The 19,448-nt window shown below is 42.8% G+C and overlaps 1 pseudogene; it reads left to right on the top strand.

Annotated features, from left to right (window-relative positions):
• Nucleotides 1-1,537: 1,537 nt before the first annotated feature.
• On the top strand, nucleotides 1,538-18,658 carry LOC140455541 (class I histocompatibility antigen, F10 alpha chain-like; annotated as a pseudogene).
• Nucleotides 18,659-19,448: the final 790 nt, after the last annotated feature.

A 19,448-nucleotide genomic window follows, 5' to 3' on the forward strand; every position in this document is an offset into this window, starting at 1 on the left:
TCTTATACCATGGGAAATGCTGAAATGCTGAGGAAAATTAAAGTGAATTCCAGAGAACATTAACTTTTAGTTTAGACTTCCAGCAGCCACAGTTTTTTACAATTTTTAAAATCAGTTTGTGATTCACCTACTTTGTTACGTGATGCAAACATTCTTTACACTTTGTAATTCTTAAACTGAAAATGATCAACTGCAGCAAAGTAAACCTTTGTTTATGGAGTTACTGTAAACATTGGAGACATTGAACGACCACTCCTTGTTTTATTGATTATCCAACTCCCCATCTGCTGCCTACAACATGTGTGGAAGAGTCTGCAGATCAGTCATTGGGTTTATCAGCCATCCCAGAACCGACTGTAGCAGAAGGTGAAGTGAGTTATCCTCACTTACAGGATGGCCTCCAAAACACAAGATCTTCTACTGGCATTGCGGATCTTTGACACGTCATGAAGTTATCAAAGTTATAACGTGTATATACAATCAGAATGATCAGAATAGTACTAAGTTGTGCAGTCATGTAAATAATTAACACAGACTTAGAACACTGAAACTTATTACTGGTATGATCCCAATAAAACAAGCAGTGGTCGTTCAATGTCTCCAATGTTTACAGTAACTCCATAAACAAAGGTTTACTTTGCTGCAGTTGATCATTTTCAGTTTAAGAATTACAAAGTGTAAAGAATTTTTGCATCACGTAACAAAGTAGGTGAATCACAAACTGATTTTAAAAATTGTAAAATACTGTGGCTGCTGGAAGTCTAAACTAAAAGTTAATGTTCTCTGGAATTCACTTTAATTTTCCTCAGCATTTCAGCATTTCCCATGGTATAAGATATTCATGGAAATCCTACCATTAGCTTTTTGCTAAGTATGCCTCCAATGCTTCTTTCAGGTCCCAAAACTGTGGCTCCTGGCTTCAAGCATGGGGCCTCGTTATATTCTTTCAAGATGGTATAAACATTACAAACACTGGTGTTTCCTAATAGCCTCTCTGCTCTGAGACTCACAGCTTCTCTGCAGCTTTCAGTCTTACAAATGGCTACGGCCTCACCAAGCTGACTGCAGACTGTTCAAGTTAATCATCCCCATTAATGAAAACCGATGAGAGATACAAAGTGACCATCCTAAAGCTTCAGTTCATAGGTGTTATCAATGTGATACATTGAGATGATTCCATTAGCAATTCAAGCGAATTTTGTTTTCCTGTAAAATGACATTTTGCACTTTGTCACCTGTATATAATTGACAGCACTGATTGCAAATTCGCTTATATTCTGATCCCTACTACTAGGGAGTGCTGTGGTCTCTACAAGGCCATGTATTAATCCTTCACAGATTAAGAGATCCAGCCTGATCTCTGGTAGGCTTCAGAATGTGACGGCTGAAGAAAACTAACCCCAAAATATTTTTTAAGCTCCTCATCTAGATTCTGTTGGATCAGTCATTATTTATTTACTTGATTGCACAACTGATCATTCTGACAGGATATACACATTATAACTTTGATAACTTCATGACGTGTCAAAGATCCGCAATGCCAGTAGAAGATCGTGTGTTCTGGAGGCCATCCTGTAAGTGAGGATAACTCACTTCACCTTCTGCTACAGTCGGTTCTGGGATGGCTGATAAACCCAATGACTGATCTGCAGACTCTTCCACACATGTTGTAGGCAGCAGATGGGGAGTTGGATAATCAATAAAACAAGGAGTGGTCGTTCAATGTCTCCAATGTTTACAGTAACTCCATAAACAAAGGTTTACTTTGCTGCAGTTGATCATTTTCAGTTTAAGAATTACAAAGTGTAAAGAATGTTTGCATCACGTAACAAAGTAGGTGAATCACAAACTGATTTTAAAAATTGTAAAATACTGTGGCTGCTGGAAGTCTAAACTAAAAGTTAATGTTCTCTGGAATTCACTTTAATTTTCCTCAGCATTTCAGCATTTCCCATGGTATAAGATATTCATGGAAATCCTACCATTAGCTTTTTGCTAAGTATGCCTCCAATGCTTCTTTCAGGTCCCAAAACTGTGGCTCCTGGCTTCAAGCATGGGGCCTCGTTATATTCTTTCAAGATGGTATAAACATTACAAACACTGGTGTTTCCTAATAGCCTCTCTGCTCTGAGACTCACAGCTTCTCTGCAGCTTTCAGTCTTACAAATGGCTACGGCCTCACCAAGCTGACTGCAGACTGTTCAAGTTAATCATCCCCATTAATGAAAACCGATGAGAGATACAAAGTGACCATCCTAAAGCTTCAGTTCATAGGTGTTATCAATGTGATACATTGAGATGATTCCATTAGCAATTCAAGCGAATTTTGTTTTCCTGTAAAATGACATTTTGCACTTTGTCACCTGTATATAATTGACAGCACTGATTGCAAATTCGCTTATATTCTGATCACTACTACTAGGGAGTGCTGTGGTCGCTCCAAGGCCATGTATTAATCCTTCACAGATTAAGAGATCCAGCCTGATCTCTGGTAGGCTGCAGAATGTGACGGCCGAAGAAAACTACCCCCAAAATATTTTGTAAGCTCCTCATCTAGATTCTGTTGGATCAGTCATTATTTATTTACGTGACTGCACAACTTAGTACTATTCTGATCATTCTGACTGTATATACACGTTATAACTTTGATAACTTCATGACATGTCAAAGATCCGCAATGCCAGTGGAAGATCTTGTGTTTTGGAGGCCATCCTGTAAGTGAGGATAACTCACTTCACCTTCTGCTACAGTCGGTTCTGGGATGGCTGATAAACCCAATGACTGATCTGCAATCTATTGGATTTTTTTCAGTGATGCCTTGCTCCATTGCCACACCCTTTTTAACAAGTTCTCATTATTTCTTCCTTTCCTGTCCATTACGGGGCCTGGACATCACTCCCATAAGGGGCTTCTTTCCTTTATCACACACATCATGACACAAATTACTTCTACACACTGGATTCATGCGCTTTGGTCATTGCTCTTTGTTGTGATAATGCTATCATTTTCATCTATCTTTCCTCAAATATCATGTACACTTCATTTTCACATCCCAATTTATGTCAGTGTTCAGCCGTGTTTCTAAGATGCCTATCAGATTATATGTATTGATTTATATTTGTGCTTTCATTGGAACATATGAATATGTAAACAAGGAACAAGAGATGGCCACTTGACCCTTCCAATCTAATCTATATTCCACAGAATCATGATTGATCAGATATTTGCCTCAACGCTACATTCCTCAATATCTTTCATCTGCTTGGTAATAGAACATAGAACATAGAACATAGAGCATAGAGCATAGAATAATACAGTACAGAACAAGCCCTTTGGCCCTCAATGTTGTGCCGACCTGTGAACTAATCTAAGCCCATCCCCCTATACTATCCCATCATCATCTGTATGCTTGTCCAAGGACTGTTTAAATGCCCCTAATGTGGCTGAGTTAACGACATTGGGAGGCAGGGCATTCTCACTCTCTGAGTAAAGAACCTACCTCTGACATTTTCTTAAATCTATCACCCCTCAGTTTGCAGCTATGTCCCTTCGAACAAGCTGACATTATCATTCTCGGAAAAAGACTATCACTGTCCAGCCGGTCTAATCCTCTGATCACCTTGTTTGTCTCTATTAATTTTTTTTTTAGCCTTCTTCTCTCCAATGAGGACAGACCTAAGTCCCTCAGCCTTTCCTCATAAGACCTTTGCACCAGACCAGGCAACATCCTGATAAATCTCCTCTGCACCTTTTTCAATTCCTCTACTTCCTCTAAAGGGGTGACCAGAACTGTAGACAATATTCCAAGTGTGGCCATACTAGCATTTTGTATTGTTGCAGCATGACATTATGGCTCCAGAGCTCAATCCCTCTGCCAATAAAACCTAACATACCGTATACCTTATTAACAGCACTATCAACCTGGGTGGCAACTTTCAGGTGATCTATGTACATAGGCACCAAGGCCCTTCTGCACATCAACACTACCAAGAATCTTTCCATTGACCCAGTACTCTGCCTTCCTGTTATTCTTCCCAAAGTGAATCATCTCACATTTATCTGCATTGTACTCCATTTACCACCTTTCAACCCAATTCTGCAGTTTATCCAAGACTCCCTGCAACATTCTTCCACACTGTCCACTACTCACCCACTTTAGTGTCATCTGCAAACTTACTAACCCATCCACCTATGGCTGTGTCCAAGCCTTTAATAAAAATGACAAACAGCAATAGTCCCAAAACAGATCCTTATGTCACACCACTGATAACTGGACTCCAGGCTAAACATTTTCCATCAACCATCACTCCTTGTCTTCTTACAGAAAGCCAGTTTCTAATCCAAATTGCTAAACTACCTTCAATCCCAAGCCTCTGCATTTTCTCCAATCGCCTACAGTGTGGAACCTTATAAAAGACTTTACTGAAGTCCATGTACACCACGTCAACTGCCTTACCCTCATCTACATGCTTGCTCACCTTCGAAAAAAACTCAATGAGATTTCTGAGACACGACCTGTCCTTGACGAATCTATGTTGACTATTTCCAATCAAATTGTTACTTGTTAGATGATTATAAATCCTAACTCTAAAAATCATTTCCCAACATTTTCCTACAACAGACGTGAGGCTCACTGGTCCTTAATTACCTGGGTTATCTCTACTGCCCTCTTGAACAAGGGCACAACATTTGCAATCATCCAGGCCTCTGGTACTAAACCTGGAGACAATAATGACTCAAAGATCAAGGCTGAAAGCTCAGCCTTCTCCTCCCTAGCATCCCAGAGAATTCTCAGAAAAATCCCATCCAGCCCAGGGAACTTATCTACTTTCACACCTTTCAGAATTGATAACATCTCCTCCTTATTAACCTCAATCTTTTCAACTCTAATAGCCATTATCTCAGTCTTCTCCTCTACAATATTCTCTTTTTCCTGAGTGAAAACAGATGAGAAATATGCATTCAGCACCTCTCCGATCTCCACAGATCCACATACAACTTCCCACTTCAGTCTATGACAGGGCTTATTCCAACACTAGTCATCCTTTTATTCCTCACATATCGATAGAAATCTTTACGGTTCGCTTTTATTCTACCTGCTAAAGACTGCTCATGTCCCCTCCTTTGTCTTCTGAACTCTCTCTTATTCTCTGTTAACTGTTTTATTTATTAATTAATTTATTATTATACATTATAAAATAAATAAATAATATGTATAATTATATATTAATTAATTAACTAACTCTCTAGTCCAGGCCCAACTCATATTAGCTCAGAGTAGGTCTTTTTATCTCATCGTATTGCCCCATTGGGGACGTATATATCTCCTGTGCTATACCTGTTAATTTTTATTACATTTGTGTTGCTATCTTCTCAAATGATATGGCAAATACTTCCATATCCTTCTCTTTAAATCTTGACAAAGCTTGCACAATTCTAAACATCTCTTGGAGATGAGGAAGCTGTTGAAATCCACATTGATCCCACATGGTTGTTGGGTCACAAGGCGGATTATGAGACGTTCCTCCTCCAGGTAACAGTTTGGTGGTTCTCAATCGAACTGGTTACTCATGTCAAACAGTTGTGGAGTGGAGATGGAGAGGTTACAAAACCATCAAGACAGGTTAAGTGAGCTGGCAGACAATGGATGAACACACAATATAGGAGCTGAATTAGAGCACTGCAGATAAGTGGGACTAGTTTAGTTTGGGAAACTTGGACCAAACGGTCTGTTTCTGTGCTGTCTGACTCAAACCAACTTCACCATTTGTTAACTCTATTGCAGGTTTTTAGGTGTTCTGAATTCTGTGTTCCCATTTATTCTTGATAACCTTTTGATTCCCTGCAAGGATCTACATATATTTGTCTTAAAAGAATTCAATCTCCTCTTGTTCAGTTCAGTGTGAGGTTGAGAATGCAAAAGTTGCACAACTCTGTCCTAAAACAGTGACCCCAAATCCAATCCCTGTAGTATGGAAGCAGGCCACTCAGCCCATCAAGTCTACATCCATCCTCTAAAGAGTGTTCCACCCTGACCCAACGCATCCTGTATTTCCCCTATCTAATCCACCTCGCCTACACACTATGGGTGATTTAGCGAGGCCTAGCTACCTAACCTGCACATCTTTGGGCTGTGGGAGGAAAACAGAGCCCTGTGAGAAAAACCCACACAAACACAGGGAAAATGTACAAACTCCACACAGAGTGCCAGGCACTGTGAGGCAGCCTAACCACTGAGCTACTGTCCCACTTTAACAACATCAATGCTCCCTAGTTTTAGACTAGGGAGAAAACATCTTTGCATTTTGTCAAGACCATTCAGGATATTACACACTTCAATTAAACCAGCCCTCACTCTTATAAATTCCAGTAGAAACAAGCCCAGTCTGTCCAATCTTTCCTCAAAAGACACCTTGCACATTTAATCCAGCAAAGGTCCTCTGAATTGCCTTCAATTCATTAACACCCTTCTTTAAACAAGGAGACGAGAAGTACAGACAATAGTGGAGGTTGAGGAAAGATGGATCACAGTAACAAGAGATGAATGAAGTAAGAAAGTCACCTGAACAGGAGAGTGAGGGGAAGGAGGGAAGGGGAAGCATCACTCTCACAGGAGGAGAGTGAAGGGAGTCCGTTCTCAGGAGGACAATGTAGAAAATGAAGTGTTATGTTCTGACATAACTGTTTTTGGTGGGATGAGGATACCTGAATTAACTCAGCTCTCACTCCATTAAGCCCCACACTGGGCCCTCTGTACATGACCCATCCCATTAACTCCCCCATACTGGGCTCACTGTACATGACTCATCCCATTAACCCCCCCACACTGGGCTCACTGTACATGACCCATCCGATTACCCCCCCCACCCCCCCCCCCCCCCCCCCCCCCCACACTGGGCCCTCTGTACATGACCCATCCCATTAACCCCCCCATACTGGGCTCACTGTACATGACTCATCCCATTAACCCCCCCACACTGGGCTCACTGTACATGACCCATCCGATTAACCCCCCCCCCCCACACTGGGCTCCCTGTACATGACCCATCCCATTAACACCCCCACACTGGTCTCCCTGTACATGACTCATCCCATTAACACCCCCATACTGGGCTCACTGTACATGACTCATCCCATTAACCCCTCCCCATACTGGGCTCACTGTACATGACCCATCCGATTAACCTCCCCCATACTGGGCTCACTGTACATGACCCATCCGATTAACCCCCCCCCCCCCCCCCCCCCCCCATACTGGGCTCACTGTACATGACCCACCCCATTAACCCCCACACTGGGTTCCCTGTACATGACCCACCCCATTAACCCCCACACTGGGCTCTCTGTACATGACCCACCCCATTAACCCCCACACTGGGTTCCCTGTACATGACCCATCCCATTAACCCCCACACTGGGCTCTCTGTACATGACTCGCTCCATTAAAGCCCACACTGGGCTCTCTACATGACTCACACCATGAAACTCACGCCGCATTTGTATTTGATCTACTCCACCAACTCTTGCTCAACCATTCTCTGTTCATTGACTTACTGACATTCCTGGCCCGCAAAGCCATTTTTACACTTTCTCAGCCAAGGTTTGAATCTGCTTTGTGAACTTGCTTCTCCCTATCTGTGTAATTACCTCCAGCCCTCCAGCCTTCTGAGATTTCTGCCCTCCTTTAATTCTGACATTTTAAATTTCCTGGATTATATTCATCCCCCTCAAGGAGACAGTGTTCTCAGCTACTTGGACCCTGAGCTCAGCAATTCAGCAAGTCTTCATGGAGTTATTTTAATTACTTCCTCAAAGATTTCTGACAGATTTGTCAGGCATGACTTCCCCTTGACCAAGCTGGGCTGTCTCTCTCCTATTTCACTCTGCACTTCCAAGTACTCCACAATCTCATCCTTAATAATGGACCCTAATGTCTTATGAACAACCAAGGGCAAGACAACTGGCCTACAATTTCCATATTCTGCCTCCCTCCCTTCTTAAACAGGGAGGTTACATCAGCCATTTTCCAGTCCCCTGGGTCCATCCTTGACCCCAGTGATTCCTGAAAGATGACCACTAATGCCTCTCTCCAATCTCCTCAGCTGTCTTCTTCAGAATTCTGGGATGTAGCCTATTCTCCTTTGTATCCTTCAGCTTCCCCAACATCTTGTCCTGTGTGATGACCACAACGCTCAGTTCTGCCCCCGAATCTCAAAGTTGTAGTATGCTTCTTGTCTTTTCCACAGTGAAGACACATACCAAGGATCTATTTATTCAATCCACCATTTCTTTGTTCCTCATTACTACTTCTCCAGTCTCTATTTCCAGTAGTCCAATGTCCACTCTTCCCACTCTCTTATCTTTTATATCCCTAAAAATCCTCTTTTCTCTTACTACACAGCCCATCTTATTTCATCTTCACCACTGATTCCGTTTTAGTTGTCTTCTGTTGGTTTTTAAAGGCTTCCCAGTTTCCACCTACCTTCACCATATTTATGATTTTTCTTTGGCTTTTATGCTGTCCCTGACTTCTGGCGTCATCCATAGTTGCCTTCTCCTCCTCTTAGTGTGTTTCCTGTCTCTTGGGTTGAATTTCTGCTGTGCCTCCCAAATTACCACCAGAAACGCCTCCCATTGCTGCTCCATCATTTTATTCTGCTAGGCTCCCTTTCCAGTGAGCTGCAGCCTGCTCCTTCCTCATGTCTTTGAAGTTGCCTTGACACAATTGTAAAACCATTACGCCTGATTCAAGCTTCTCCCTCAAAAACTGCAGAGTGAATAGAGTGAATTCTATCATATTCAACCCTGATTTTCCCAATTCATCTGCATATTGAATTCCCCATGAATTTTATAATAGTGCCTTTCTTTACATACCTTCTCTATCTCTTGATTTATTTCTGCCCCAGACCCTGACTACTGTGAGGATGCCTGGACAGAATTCCCATCAGGGTCTTTTCCCTCTGTGGCTCTTCAACTTTGTCCACACAGATTCTACACTTTCTGATTGTTTTTCACTTTTTGCTACCGATTTCATTTCCTACTAACAAGGCAACCCCACCTCCTTTGCCCATCTGCCTGTCCTTTCAATAAGACACGTGTGTTTGGATATTTAGCTGCCAGCCCTGGACCCCTTGCAGCCATGTTTCTATGATCGTCACAACATTGCCGCTGCCAATTCCATGCTGCTGTACAAGCTAATTTACCTTGTTTTATACATTGCAAGCACGTAAGGCCAACACCGTCAGTCCTGTATTGTCTTGCCCCCATTTTCATTGTTACCCTCTTATCTGCTGGGCTTGAAGTTCGATTCCTGACCCTCTCCATACTCTGTCCTATCACTTGTTCTGGAGACTTTATAACTTTGCCTGAGCCCTCCTCACCTTTAACTTTTTCCATAGTTTTATATGCAACACAACCCAGAAACCCCTCCCCCACTAGTTTAAAGTCCTATTTACTGGCCTAGTTGTGCAATTTACCAGGATTCTGATCCCAGCACGACTCAGTTTGAGCTTATCCCATTAGAACAGCTCCCTTCTTCCCCAGTGCTGGTGCCAATATCCATGAATTTGAAATGGTACAACTAGCCGAGAGGAAAAGGGAAGCATACATAAAGTCAAGGCGGCTAATAAGCTCAGTGGACACTGGTGGTCCTGTTCTGGATTGTCCATCCCCCTGTTTGACAGAGTGTGTGTGAGAGAGAGAAAGAGAGACAGAGAGAGAGACAGAGACTGTCCCCATCATCATTGTCAGTGTCATAGAGATCTACAGCATGCAAAAAGACCATTGAATCCATTGCATCTGTGCCAGTTCAAAACAACTACCTAACTATTCTAACCCTACTTTTCAACACTTGGCCTGTAGCCTTGAAATCACAAGTGTACATCTAAACAAATGCTTCCAAATGTTATGAAAGTTTCCGCCTTGGCCAGTCTTTCAGGCAGTGAGTTTAGATTCCCACCACCCTACCACATTTTCCTCACATCCCCTTTTGCCCTTTATCTTAAATACATGCCTTGTATGTGTCTCAGGTTACTCTTCCAGGTTGGTGATTTTCTGTTTAAGATTTCAATCCCTGGAGTGTGTCCACACTGATTCCATTGAGTGTCTAAGTGACTCTAATTCTGTGTTTACTCCCCATTCTGAGTGTTTGCACCCACCAATTGTGGGCCAATTGAATCTGATTCTGTTTAAAATATCAGACAAGATTCTCTCAGAGTGATAAAGAGGTGGGATTATTGGAGATTGTTACTATGTGGATGGGGCTGACTTTAATTTGTGATAGTGTGTGTCAATGTTTATTGACCTGTCCTTTTAATTGTGTCTTTGCAACATTCCCTGAAAATCACTTTAAGTGTTAATCTCTTGTGTAAGTGATATTCCTGAGGTTGAGGTAATTAGGGTCAATTGACTCCAGGTACATTAATATGATACTTGCATTTGTAGTTCATAAATTGTTCCGTTCATTGTTTGCTTTACAGCCCCTAATGTACACACTGGAATTTTCACAATTGTATCGGGAATTAACGATTTTCCTGAGGTTATGAGCTTGGCAACGGTCAATGGAGTTATCTTGATAGTAAAATCCATCGATGTTTCCCCAGGCAGCAGTTCATGGCTGACTCCTTTGATGCACAATTCTGGGATTATATCTCAGATGTAGTGGTAACGCATACAAACATGGCAAATAAAACTTTGAATGCAGTAATGAAGCGGATAAACCAGACATCAGGTAAGATCAGAGTTATAGAAAGTCCATGTAATTTGCTCCCTTTTGTTTTCTGGGACACGAAACCTAGATGTAGGTTTGCTCACTGAGCTGGTAGGTTCATTTCCAGACGTTTCATCACCCTACTAGGTAACATCTTCAGTGGGCCTCAGGCGAAGCACTGCTCATAATTCCTGCTTTCTATTTATATGTTTGGGTTTTTTTGGATTGGTGATGTCATTTCCTATGGTGAGGTCACTCTGTTCTTCTTTTCAGGGGGTGGTAGATGGGGTCTAACTCAGTGTGCTTGTTCATAGAGTTCCTGTTGGAATACCATGTTTCTAGGAATTCTCATGTGTGTCTTTGTTTGGTTTGTCCTAGGATGGATGTGTTGTCCCAGTCGAAGTGGTGTCCTTCCTTATCTGTATGTAAGGATAGTAGTGAGAGAGGGTCATGGTGTTTTGTGGCTAGTTGATGTTCATGTATCCTGGTGGTTAGTTTTCTGCCTGTTTGTCCAATGTAGTGGTTGTTATAGTCCTTGCACGGTATTTTGTAAATGACATTAGTTTTATTTTTTGTCTGTATAGGGTCTTTCATGTTCATTATCTGCTGTTTTAGTGTGTTGGTGGGTTTGTGGGATACCATGATGCCAAGGGGTCTGAGTAGTCTGGCAGTCAGTTCTGAGATGTCTTTGATGTAGGGGAGAGTGGCTAGGGTTTCTGGACGTGTTTTGTCTGCATGTTTGGGTTTGTTGCTGAGAATTTGGTGGACTGTGTTCATTGGGTACCCATTCTTTTTGAATACATGGTATAGGTGATTTTCTTCTGCTCTGCCAACCATCCAACCCAAACTTTGGGTCCGCTACATGGATGGCACCTTTGTCATCACTAAACAAAACAAATTAGAGGAAACCTTCAAGACCATCAATCCCCTTACTGGCGTAGAATATCACTACAGAGGTGGAAAACAACAACAAACTGCCATTCCGAGATGTCCCAGTGGAGCGAGCAGCCAATGGGCAACTTCAAACCAGCGTGTGCAGGATAACTGCACATACGGACCAAATATCGAACCACAGAAGTAATCAACCCAACACCCACAAACGAAGCTGCATCAGAAAATTATTTCTACGAGCCAACACAAACTGCCGCACAGAAGAACTACACAGAGCAGAGGAAAATCACCTATACCGTGTGTTCAAAAAGAATGGGAACCAATGAACACAGTCCGCTGATTTCTCAGCAACAAACCCAAACTTGCAGACAAAACACATCCAGAAACTCTAGCCACTCTCCCCTACATCAAAGACATCTCAGAAATGACTGCCAGACTACTCAGACCCCTTGGCATCATGGTATCCCACAAACCCACCAACACAGTAAAACAGCAGCTAATGAACTTGGAATACCCTACACAGACAACAAGCAAAACTAATATCATTTACAAAATACTGTGCAAGGACTATAACAAACACTACATTGGACAAACAGGCAGAAAACTAGCCACCAGGGTACATGAACATCAACTAGCCACAAAACAACATGACCCTCTCTCACTACTATCCTTACATATGGATAAGGAAGGACACCACTTCGACTGGGACAATACATCCATTCTAGAACAAGCTAAACAAAGACATGCACAAGAATTCCGAGAGGCATGGCATTCCAACTGGAATTCGATCAACTAACACATTGAGATAGACGTAATCTGCCAACCCCTGAAAAAAAGAACAGAAAGTGACCTCACCATAGGAAATGACATCACCAACCCAAAGAAACCCAAACATATAAATAGAAAGCAGGAATTATGAGCAGTGCTTCACCTGAGGCCCACTGAAGATGTTACCTAGTAGGGTGATGAAATGTCTGGAAATGAACCTACCAGCTCAGTGAGCAAACCTACATCCAGAGCCTCAACCTGAGCTACAAATTTTCTCAAAACTCGCTAACATAAAACCTCAGCTAACCCCTGGCACAGACATTTGGGTCCATCATTAGAAGATAAATCAGAGCCGTGGTGCTTTTATTTCCAAGATCATTTCTCAACCACCATCTCACCAGAAGCCTTTCCCCACTCCCTCACATTCTTTGCAAACCCAAAATTAAAAACCCAAGTCACAATGGGATTGAACTGTTTTATAAAGGTTTAGTAAAACACCTTGGCAAGGCCAGGCAATGTCCATCTTTAGTAAGACACAGTTTAACCACTGCCCCTTAACATTCAATGGCATTGCCATCACTCAGTCTCACAGAATCAACATTCTGGGGGTTTACCATTGACCAGAAACCCAACTGGACTCACTACATGAATGCATGGCAACAAGGGCAACTGCAGAATAGGAATATTGCAGAAAGTAACTCACATCCTGACTTCACAAAGCCTGTCCAACATTTACAAGGCACAAGTCAGCAGTGTGTTGGAATACTCTCCATTTTCTTGGATAATGGAGCTCCAACAATATTCTAGAAAATTGACACCATCAGGGACAAAACAGCCCACTGGATTGGCATCACATGTATAAGTATCCACCCCATCCACCACTGAAGCTCAGTAATGGCAGTTTGCAATATCAATAAGATGCACTGCAAAAATTCACCAAATATCCTGAGGCATCAATTTCTAATTCCCTGACCTCTACCATCTAGTAAGACAAGGGGAACGCATACATGGGACCACCACCAGCACTTGCAAGTTCGCCTCCAAGCCACATACCATCCTGTCTTGAAACCTTAATGCCATTCCTTCAGTGTCACTGGGTCAAAATCCTGGCACTCCTTCCGTAAGGGCATTGTGAGTCTATGAACAGCACATGGACTGCAGGAGGTCAATAATGCTACTCACTACCACCTTCTTAAAGGCAACTAGGGATGAGAAATAACTGATGGCTCTGCCAGTGACACGTATGTCCCAGGAGTGAGTAAGAAATAAAGGATGGAAAATATGTAACCTTTAACAAGCAAAGCTATCAGTCCAGGACAGTGGGAATGTGAGTGCTGGAATTCTGACCTGGATTGGACAGCATATTGCTTATTTGCTCCAGGTTGAGGTGTGAGACAGGAGCTGGAGAAAGGGTCAGTGCTGCCTGAGTCTGGGACCCTCTGAAAGCACAGGCCCTGGGGACTAGCATCATGTATAACCCCCTCTCCCTGGGCCTGATACAGGATCCCCATTCCACTTTCATCAGATTGTTTCAAATTTAATTTAAAAATGATCAATTATTGATCCCAGTTTGATCACCAACGGGAATTCACACTTTTCAACGGATAACTGTTGTTGAGGTCAGTGATGATGGCAGCATTAAGACATCAATGAGATTTGGATTTGATGGAAAAGACTTCATCAGTTTAGACCCAAACAGAATGAAATTTTTTTAGATTAGATTAGATTACTTACAGTGTGGAAACAGGCCCTTCGGCCCAACAAGTCCACACCGCCCTGCCGAAGCGTAACCCACCCATGCCCCTACATCTACATTTACCCCTTACCTAACAGTATGGGCAATTTAGCATGGCCAATTCACCTGGCCTGCACATCTTTGGACTGTGGGAGGAAACCGGAGCACCCGGAGGAAACCCACGCAGACACGGGGAGAACGTGCAAACTCCACACAGTCAGTCGCCTGAGGCGGGAAATGAACCCGGGTCTCAGGCACTGTGAGGCAGCATCCAATCCCATTGCAGTGATGACTAAAGAGAAATGGGATTCTGATGATTCCTGGAACAACGACTGGAAAGTACATCTGGAAGAAGGTTATGTTGAATCTTTAAAGAGGTATCTAAAAGCTGGAAAGGAATATTTCACAAGGAAAGGTACGTATTTCAATTTTGATCCCATGTTCTGATCTAACCTCACTGATCTATGAAACCGTTCTCCCATTCCATTCAGTGTCTGCCTGTTGTTTGTGTTTTCACCCTTTTCCATCACAGTTCAGCCTGAAGTGTTCATCTCCAGGAGGGAGCCCAATGGTCAGGACAAGCCGCTCACTCTCTCCTGCCTGGTCACTGGGTTTTATCCTGTAGACATCGAGGTGACCTGGATAAGGAATGGAGAGGTCATGTCTGAGACTCAATCCTCGGGGGTTCGACCAAACCACGATGGGACCCATCAGATTCAGAAAGAGATTGAGATCAATGCTGGGGATGAGGATCAATACTCCTGTCAAATTGAACACAGCAGCCTGGCAGAGGCCCATGTGTATCAGTGGGGTAAGGACCTGGAGTATGAATGAATGAGTGAGTGAGTATCTGTGAATGTGTGTACACACACGTACACATGTTTAATACAGGAACAAGAGTTGCATTCAGCCCCTCGAGCCTGTTCCATCATTCAGTGAGGTCCTGCCTGATCTATTCCCTCACTTCCTTTATCTAATATCGCTCCATGTCTCTTGCTATCCTTCCCCAGCAGAAACCTCCTGATCTCAGGCTGGAAATGTTTCATTGATCCTCAGTGCTCACAGCATTTTCTTGAGAGAATTTCACATTTCCACTGCCATTTTTGTAAGGAAATGTTTCCTGATTTCACTCCTAGTGACCTCACTCTAATTTGAAGATGGTTCTCTGTTTTCTCTTTTTCCAGTACCAGATTATTTACAAGCCCATCAATGGGAACTTGAGAGACTTCACTGGAGAGTGAAATTGTGAGAGGATCAAGCTAAAATGTCATCTGATGCCATCAATTCCCAATGCACAGGATCAGTTAAAATTGTCTCTAGTCAGCACAAAACTGGGAATGGATCCAGGGACAGAGAAAATCTTGATATTATTTAATATGTTTCAGAAATTCCGAAAAACAGCATGGAACATTTCCGTCTTGTAATTGTGATTGGATTAATCGCTGCAATAACAACAATATTCGGAATAATCATCTGGAAAAAGCCATGGAGAGGTAAGAATCAGAGAGACGGGAATGTAGAACTGAGGGGACTGGGTGAGTGTGAGGGAATCTCCAGTATTGGGAGCACAGGGCACTGTGGGGAAGGGAACTGATTGAATTCCCACACACAGATACACACATATAAATACATCTTGTTCCCTGCCTGATCATCCTTTATGTGATCAGCCCAGACCAGATCTAATATTGATCATTAAACCCATCAAACACACTCCCATCCTCACTGACTGAATATTGATACAATGGGAGACATCTCCAGCATCTCCATAAAGTGTAAGGATGGAGAGGAGTGTGAAAGTGAGGAATTCTTAAACAATCTCTATTCCCTCACACTTGTTGTGTTCTCATTCTCTGAAAATGAACCATTCCCCATCCTAACGGACATTTATGTTTGTTCTGCAGATTCACCAAATGGGACATACATGATAGCTCACAGTAAGTGCTTGAAAGACCAAATATTTGGGAATGAAATCTGTTTCTAATTAAGTGACATTTCCTACTTACTGATTCATCTGATTTCCAGATGCTGGGAGTACCTCGGAGATACAAGTTGCTAAATGCCTCATTGCCCACTCACTCAGCGTCCAGATCCTCAAAGCCCAAAGCTGCTCCTCTCAAGACTATCTCAGACTCTTTACTTCCTCCAAGTCGAGTCCTTCTCCCTTTGAGTTCTGACACGTTATTTTTTTTCATTTACAGTCTCTGAAGTCTCTGTTCCAGCTCCTTCATGATTCAGGAAGTGAATTGAACTCCAATCCAATGTGAACTGGGCAGTTAAGAACTTCTCCAACCAAGAACATATAAACATCACTTTATGACATTGGAACTGAATAAAAATAAAAATCCTCAATGTTCCTGTTGAAAATGAATTGAATAAAAATCTGAAATTAAGAATCTAGTAATGACGATGAAACCATTGTTAATTGACATAAAAACCCATCTGGTTAATCAATTCCCTTTTAGACGGAATCCAGCTGTTCTTGCCTCCATGTGACTCCAGACACACAGCAGAGTGGGTGACTCTCAATTGCCCTCTGGACAATTAGCATTGGTTTATAAATGTTCGAGCAGCCAGTGATATTTACTGTTTGTGGCTTAGAGGAATGATTTAGCCTCGAATGTCAGACGGTTGATCAGTAAGTTCGCAGATAGTGTTAAATAGCTGGATAAATAGTGAGGAGGATAGCGTTAGATTACAGGAGGATATATAGAGTCTGACCAGATGGGCTGATCAGTGCCAAATGGAATTCAATCTGGCTAAGTCTAAGGTGATGTACTCTGGTTGGGCAAACAAGGCAAGGCAAGGCATGATGGACCCTGGGAAACACTGTGAATCTGAGGCACCTTGGGGTGCATGTTCACTGGTCCCTTAAGGTATCAGGACAGGTAGATAAAGTGGTTAAGAGGGCATATCAGGTACTTGCCTTGATTGGCCAAGGCATAGAGTTTAATATCAGGGAATGGTTTGGAGATGTTGGTGTTGGACTGGAGTGTACAAAGTTAAAAATCACTCAACACCAGGTTATAGTCCAACAGGTTTAACGGGAGGTCCTGGGCTTCCTTCACCGCCGCTCCCTCACCACCAGACGCCTGGAGGAAGAACGCCTTATCTTCCGCCTCAGGACACTTCAACCCCAGGGCATCGATGTGGACTTCAACAGTTTCCTCATTTCCCCTTCCCCCACGTCACCCCAGTTCCAAACTTCCAGCTCAGTACTGTCCCCATGACTTGTCCCGACTTGTCCTACCTGCCTATCTTCTTTTCTACCTATCCACTCCAACCTCCCCCCGCCCCCGACCTATCACCTTCATCCCTACCCCCCACTCACCTATTGTACTCTATGCTACTTTCTCTCTGCCCCCACGCTCCTCTCACTTATCTCTCCACCCTTCAGGCTCTCTGCCTGTATTCCTGATGAAGGGCTTTTGCCCGAAATGACGATTTTACTGCTCCTCGGATGCTGCCTGAACTGCTGTGCTCTTCCAGCACCACTAATTCAGAATCTGGTTTCCAGCATCTGCAGTCATTGTTTTTACCAGGTTTTATTGGAAGCACTAGCTTTCAGAGAGCTCTACTTCATCAGGTGGTTGCGAAGGACACAATTGTAAGATACAGAATTTAGAGCAAAAGTTTACAGTGTGATGTAACTGAAATTATAGATTGAAAAATACCTTGATTGTTTGTTAAGGCTCTCATCAGTTAGAATGACCATGATAATTTTACTTCTTTCATATGTAAATCACAAAACCTTTTTTAAAAGTTACGTTCTCAGGTTAACTGTAACAATTGGTGTCAACACAAATAAGATGTTGAGATATTGAAGGTGTTATCCCCCTGTTTTCCCCTGTGGTCTAAGTTTGTGGGAATGTGTGTGTCTGTAGGAGAGTGAGTGTGTGTGTGTCTGTAGGCGTGTGTGTCTGGGGTGGGGGGTTGTGAGTGTCTGTGAGAGAGAGAGTGTATATGTGTGTGTGAGAGTGAAGGGGTCAAAGTCTGTGAGAGGATGCATGTGTGAGTGTGGGAGTGTCTGTGTGCGTGTCTGTGTAGTGTGACATGAACCCAAGGTCCTGGTTGAGGCCTCCCTATGGGTACCAAACTTAGCTATCAGCTTAGACCACTTTACACTCACACACATACATAGACTCTCCCTCACAGACACTCACAATCCCCCACCCCAGACACACAGACACTCCTACAGACACACACACTCCCACACTCACACATGCACCCTCTCACAGACTTAGATCACTTTACACTCACACAGATACACTCTCTCTCACAGACACTCACAAACCCCCACCCTAGACATTCACACACACACACACACAAACACACAAACACACACAGACATACACACACAAACATACATATGTTTGTGGGGTGAATTTGTACTTGTAGAGTTACATTGAACTTTGCTGAAAAACTGCGTGAATCCATGTAAGACTCTGTTAACTCATGTTTTAGATTACAATCAGTCTAAACAGGGAACACAGGGGGCTAACACCTTCAACATCTCATCTGGACTGATACCAATTGATAAAGTTAACCTGAGACTGTAACTTTTAAAAAAAGTGTTGTGATTTACATATGAAAGAAGTGAAACTATCATGGTCATTCTAACAGATGAGAGATTTAACAAACAATCAAAGTACTTTTTAATATAAAATTTCAGTTCCATCACACTGTAAGCTTTTGCTTTAAATTCTGTATCTTACAATTGTGTCTTCCACAATCACCTGATGAAGGAGCGGCGCTCTGAAAGCTAGTGCTTCCAATTAAACCTGTTGGGCTAATATCAGTGAAGTTATGCTGGAACTGTATAAAATATTGGTTAGCCCACAGAGGGTGCAGGGGAGATTTACCAGAATATCACCTGGGCTTCAGAGTTTCAGTTACAAAGAGAGAGATGTTTTCCTGAATGCAGAGGACCGTGAGGGGCAGACATGATTGAGATGTATAAGAGTATGAGGGGTATCGACAGGATAGGCAGGAAGAAACATTTCCCCTTGGTGGAGGCATCAATGAGCAGGGGGCATAGATTTTAGGTCAGGGTAAGAACCTGATGGTGCTCAGCAGCAGAGAATGTGTGGACAGATCCTCTTGATGAATGAAGCAGTGGAATGCAATCAGGTCACGTGGAAGAAGATTAAAGCGACCCATTTCTTTTTTGACTCGAATCACCGATCCCTCCTAAGATGTGCCCATTGCTGGAGCACCACCAGTCATAAGGTCACTTCATTTCTCCGATGATAACTGAAGCCCAAGCTTTGCCAATGTGACTCCTTCAAAAATAGCTTCCCTTTTGGTTGTTTCATGTGTTGCTGCTCAAGAAAGCAAATCCTCTTGAAC

The sequence above is a fragment of the Chiloscyllium punctatum genome, chromosome 30 (assembly GCF_047496795.1).
Source record: "Chiloscyllium punctatum isolate Juve2018m chromosome 30, sChiPun1.3, whole genome shotgun sequence".
Taxonomy (NCBI): Eukaryota; Metazoa; Chordata; class Chondrichthyes; order Orectolobiformes; family Hemiscylliidae; genus Chiloscyllium; species Chiloscyllium punctatum.